This window comes from Maylandia zebra, linkage group LG5 (assembly GCF_041146795.1).
Source record: "Maylandia zebra isolate NMK-2024a linkage group LG5, Mzebra_GT3a, whole genome shotgun sequence".
In the NCBI taxonomy this organism is placed as follows: Eukaryota; Metazoa; Chordata; class Actinopteri; order Cichliformes; family Cichlidae; genus Maylandia; species Maylandia zebra.
This window is the reverse complement of record NC_135171.1, coordinates 8,749,333-8,755,332: the sequence shown is the minus strand read 5'-3', so window position 1 is coordinate 8,755,332 and position 6,000 is coordinate 8,749,333. Positions and strand designations below refer to the sequence as shown.

The following is a 6,000-nucleotide window of genomic DNA, read 5'->3' as shown; positions in this document are numbered from 1 at the left end:
TCTGCCTGAGGTTAGTAAAAGTATTTAATACGGTAGTCCTTTATTGATACCTGTGCTAATATGCTAATCCATCCAGTTATACACTGCTAACATGGATGTGCTATGCTAACAGTGAATGCTGTCGGTGTTTACTGAAAGCAAACTGTGGTACAGAGACGACTCTTTATAATATTTCTAGTGATACTCAGAAGCTCTCATCAAGTCCCGATTTAATTCGATTTATGCTGTTATCAGTGTTTGCATGATAGCATGGCTGTGGTGTCACATCAATGTATGCGCTCGGTGTTTGCTGATATCAAACTGTAGCATTAGGACCACTGAGTTAACCTTTGTAGTGATACTCACTCCTTTTTATTTAGACCTGGTTTAATTCTGGGATAGTTGAATATTTGTATATAATCCCTGCAGCTGTCAGACTCTATAGCAGGGGTCACAGCCTTTATTAAAACTGAGTTAGATAAAACTGTGAACAGTTTGGTTCATCTTTAGTTACATGGTTCTATCTTGATAAGCTGTCTTATCACAGATTAATTTTTCAAAAATATTAATGATTTAAGCAAGGAAAGGGCTACATGTCAACACACAACTCTTTATTTCTATTAATGTCTTACTTCATTCCTACCTGATTGACATGTTTAGGAATTATGAGTGATTGGCTCACTGTAGTGGCAAAAGTTGCTACCAATCAAATTATGATATGTTAAAGTTAAAACAAAACACAACTGTTTTAGATATTATCTAATATACATTTTGTAATTATCCTTATAATTACAAAATGTTTTATGTAAGATTTAAGTTTTGTGATTTATATCTGACATCACAAAAGTATTTTGGAATTTGAATAATGTATTTTGTAACTGCAGTACACATAATACTGATTTTGAACAATTTTGTCCAGGTTCCTTGTCACCGGGGACTCCTTCAGGACCATCGCGTTCAGTTTCAGAGTCGGTGTGTCCACGGTGAGCCAGATCACCCCCCAGGCAGCGACGTCCATCTGGGACTGTCTAGTGGACGACTTCATGGCTGTGCCTTCACCTGGAGACTGGCGGTCCATCACAGAGGGATTCCAGGAGCGCTGGAACTTTCCTCTGTGCTGTGCAGCTCTGGATGGGAAGCACATCCAGACAAAGGCACCCCATATATCATATAGGAGACACACACATTGATATACACTAAATATTTATTTCATTTCTTTTTTGTGGTGCCCAAATGTATGCACCTGCTTGATTTTGTTTAAACAATTATTGCACACTTTCTGTAAATCCAGTAAACTTCTTTTCACTTCTCAAATATCACTGTGTGTGTCTCCTGTATGATATTTAACTGACATTTTTTATTGTAACAACCAACGATTTATACAGGAAAATAATGTCTATTAACAAGGTTGCCCAAACTTTTGCATCCCACTGTATCAGTATATTTTGTCATTAGTATAATATGAAATAAATTCTACATGTGTCAAGTCGTGTGCCAACATTTGCTGTGTAGTAGAACTGAGACATTAGTCATTATAAACATTTATTTGAAATAATATTAAAAGTCTCAAACAGAAAAACATTAAACATAAATATATAAAATATAAGAATTTACAGAGAGACAGGAATAAAAAGGACCAGCTGCTCTCCAGAGCAGGAACAAGGCTGAGGAGGAAATGCTCCATTGGAGACTGGTGTGGCCTCTTCAGGGACTCCAGGGTGGCCAGCTCCACCGCCGATGGACCGTCCTGGGACCCGTCCCTCATCTGCCTCGGAGCCGTCCTCCTCTGTGGGCCTGTAAAACAGCACAAAACACAAAGAAATGAGAAGGCTGCTACTAGATTTTAATTTCAACATTGAAAAAAAAAAAAAAAACAATAACAGGATATAATCAGATTGGTTGTAGATATTTAGTAAAGGTGATCACAGGCAATCCCACCGACTAAAAAGGTATCAGTGCTTGCTGTACATATCTGTGGGTGCAGCAGCAGGAGCTCAGGGACTGGGGATGCTCTGCTGCAGAATCAGTTGGTTCTATCAATACAGTATTAAATGTTAACAGGTTGGATATAATAATCGTAGAGTAGACAGTGGTCCCTCATTTATTGCAGGGGTTCTCAGAATAACTAGCCCCTGGTCACAGTTCTCACAATTGATTCTCAAAGTGCAAACCTTTGTAGATTGCAAAACGTAAAAGTATTATTATGCCGCGGTTTGTCTTCATCTGCCCGCCACTTTCGTGCGCCTTTTTCCCTCACGGTGCAGGTGTCTATTTCCGAATGAGGCTCATAGTTATGGGTGTTTTTGTGCTGTTTTTTCTATTGGACGCGACGGTTATCAAAACCAAACGTGATAAATTTGGCAAGCGCAGGAGATTTGTCAATCAGGCTGCAGAATGCAATGCTGTACTGTGCAATAAAAAATCAGCGAAAAAGCAAAGCAGTGACGGATGAACAGCGGGACCACTGTGTGCTGTTTATTAATAAACAATAAAATATATTCCTAAATGACAACATGCATAAAAGCAGAACGGTATTTGTACGTCAGTGGGAAAATAGCGGTGGCTTGCTAGCTTTTGTGCGGCTTCCCCGGGTCAGTGAAAACTTTCAAAAGAGAAATGAATGAACTTACCAGGTTGCCCGATCTCTTCACATATCTTCCTCCAAGCTCGGTCCTTTTTATTCCTGTCTCGGTACTGAAAGCAGCTGGTGTTGTACGGCTCCGGGTTGTTTGCTACCGCATTGATTAGCCTTCCCCTCCATTGAAGTATGAAAGGCTTTGGCTGGATCTGCCCCTTTGACCTAGGTAACAGCCATGTCACCAGGCTCCTGATTGGTTGTCGCGGCGCGATTTGACGCTGGAGTTCAGATTTTTCCAACTCGAGCGGTAGACGCGAAACGCGCGTATGCACAAAATGCAACACAAAAACTCACGCGCGTGGTTTTATTCGCGAGTCAAACGCGCCAGACGCGCTACACTGACGCGCGTTTCACGCGTTTTGGCGTTTTCGCGACGCAAATCTGCTTCCGAATTTTCGCGGGACCCGCAATCGCGCGTCATCGCGCCTTTCCATTGACTTTACATGTAAACCTGACGCTCTATTCGCGTCCATCGCGTTCGGTGTGAACACACCGTATATGTTCTTTTCTCATTTCTTAGGTTTTTCTAATTTACAATTAAAACATTTTCAGCTTTTTTCCAACTTCTTCTTCTGTGTAACCTTCAGCTTTTAGCAGTTCAGCACCTTTGTTTTCAGGTTAAATTCGTTTTTTTTTTGTTGTTTTTTTTAAATCTCATTCAATATTTTTAACTCAAAATTCAGCAATTAATTCATTTCAGTGCATACATTCAGATTCAAGCATTCACACTGCAGTTTCTTCAGAAAATGCACTTTCTAGTTTATTATTATTATCTATTCCGTACGTTTTTTGAAAGCCTACTCCTTCAAAACCGTTCAACTTAGAAAAACCATTCAAACACCGTTAGATTCCTATTCTTTTGGACAACACTGCTTCTATTTTTCATATTTTTAACATTTATATTTTTAATTTTATTCAACTTTATTCAACAAAAATTTATAATGTATTTCAATGGGGAGACCCTTCAAATCCTCATTCAACTTACTCATTTTTAAACTCTTACTACTTCCACATACATTGACATAGAGCCACCATTCAAACTTTAAAACGAAGACAAGACATTCAACTATTCAACTTGTATTTATCTTTTCAATATCTATTATACTTTTTCTTCAGTTCCAGTTTAAGTTTCATGATGTTTTTTCACCCGTTTCAGAGTTTATAATGGGTGTGTATGGGACGGAATGTTGGGGCTAGAGTGAGGCAGCTCAACTGCTAGAGTGAGAGGAGCAAAAAAATTAATCTTAAAATCTTTTTTAAAACTGCTGCTGTGTCCACAGCGTTTGCTCTACAGGTATGATTTTACCCTCAAAACGTAGCCATGGCTGTCCTCTTTCATCCAATGTGTTTACTATTGTCCTAGGTGTTATGGTTCTTTCATAAATGTCACCAATGCACAGCCTCCTCCCTCCAACTCTTCCATAGACTCTAATGTTAAAACGGCTCAGAAGGTTGGTTTGAAAATCAGAAGAGCATGGTGTTTTTACACTGTCACCACGTCCATATAATAAACTCCACAGGCATGAAAACTGAGAATTCAGTAGACTAGAAGCTGCTGTCGCTCACGGTGAAAGAATTTCGTCAATACGACTTGTACTTTTCATATGGGAACGATTTGTTTCGGCCTGACTTTTCTGTTCATTTTAAGCAGCAAAAGTGAGGTGCATGTCTGTGTCGTGTGTATGGAGCCATTGGGTGCGGTCACTATAGCAACCAGGCTCACACCTGCCTGCTTAACGAGCTCTGCCTGCCACTCTGCCAAGATTCATCTTAAACACTTCTCTTTCAACTGCTGCTGTGTCCACAGTGTTAAAGCCATCATTTTACCCTCAAAACGTCGCCATCGTTGTTCTTTTTCCAACATCTTGTCTTTCAAAGCTCAGAGATGTAAACTTTTTAAACTGTGTGGGTCCAAGTGGAGGGATCACATTTTAGTCATTCAGTGATTCAAAGAATATAACCTTTTAATATTCTTTCAGATGTTTTCTGACTCTAAATGTTCTTTTCTCATTTCTTAGGTTTTTCTAATTTACAATTAAAACATTTTCAGCTTTTTTCCAACTTCTTCTTCTGTGTAACCTTCAGCTTTTAGCAGTTCAGCACTTTTGTTTTCAGGTTAAATTCGTTTTTTTTGTTTGTTTTTTTAAAATCTCATTCAATATTTTTAACTCAAAATTCAGCAATTAATTCATTTCAGTGCATACATTCAGATTCAAGCATTCACACTGCAGTTTCTTCAGAAAATGCACTTTCTAGTTATATTTTATTCTGTATTCCGTACGTTTTTTGTAATCCTACGTCTTCAAAACCGTTCAACTTAGAAAAACCATTCAAACACCGTTAGATTCCTATTCTTTTGGACAACACTGCTTCTATTTTTCATATTTTTAACATTTATATTTTTAATTTTATTCAACTTTATTCAACAAAAATTTCCCATGTATTTCAATGGGGAGACCCTTCAAATCCTCATTCAACTTACTCATTTTTAAACTCTTACTACTTCAACATACGTTCACATAGAGCCACCATTCAAACTTTAAAACGAAGACAAGACATTCAACTATTCAACTTGTATTTATCTTTTCAATATCTATTATACTTTTTCTTCAGTTCCAGTTTAAGTTTCATGATGTTTTTTCACCCGTTTCAGAGTTTATAATGGGTGTGTATGGGACGGAATGTTGGGGCTAGAGTGAGAGAGCTCAACTGCTAGAGTGAGAGGAGCAAAAAAATTTATCTTAAAATCTTTTTTAAAACTGCTGCTGTGTCTGCAGCGTTTGCTCTACAGGTATGATTTTACCCTCAAAACGTAGCCATCGCTGTCCTCTTTCATCCAATGTGTTTACTATTGTCCTAGGTGTTATGGTTCTTTCATAAATGTCACCAATGCGCAGCCTCCTCCCTCCAACTCTTCCATAGACTCTAATGTTAAAATGGCTCAGAAGGTTCGTTTGAAAATCAGAAGAGCATGGTGTCTTTACACTGTCACCACGTCCATATAATAAACTCCACAGGCATGAAAACTGAGAATTCAGTAGACTAGAAGCTGCTGTCGCTCACGGTGAAAGAATTTCGTCAATACGACTTGTACTTTTCATATGGGAACGATTTGTTTCGGCCTGACTTTTCTGTTCATTTTAAGCAGCAAAAGTGAGGCGCATGTCTGTGTACGTGTGTATGGAGCCATTGGGTGCGGTCACTATAGCAACCAGGCTCACACCTGCCTGCTTAACGAGCTCTCTCTGCCACTCTGCCAAGATTCATCTTAAACACTTCTCTTTCAACTGCTGCTGTGTCCACAGTGTTAAAGCCATCATTTTACCCTCAAAACGTCGCCATCGTTGTTCTCTTTCCAACATCTTGTCTTTCAAAGCTCAGAC

At 38.8% G+C, this 6,000-nt stretch overlaps 1 long non-coding RNA gene across 1 annotated transcript; it reads right to left on the bottom strand.

Moving 5' to 3' along the window:
• Positions 1-1,508: 1,508 nt before the first annotated feature.
• On the bottom strand, positions 1,509-3,062 carry LOC143418573 (uncharacterized). The gene is made up of 2 exons (XR_013098574.1): positions 2,610-3,062; positions 1,509-1,773 (listed from the first exon to the last, which is right to left on the bottom strand). It is a non-coding gene; the product is annotated as an uncharacterized LOC143418573 (long non-coding RNA).
• Between the last annotated feature and the right edge of the window lie 2,938 nt (positions 3,063-6,000).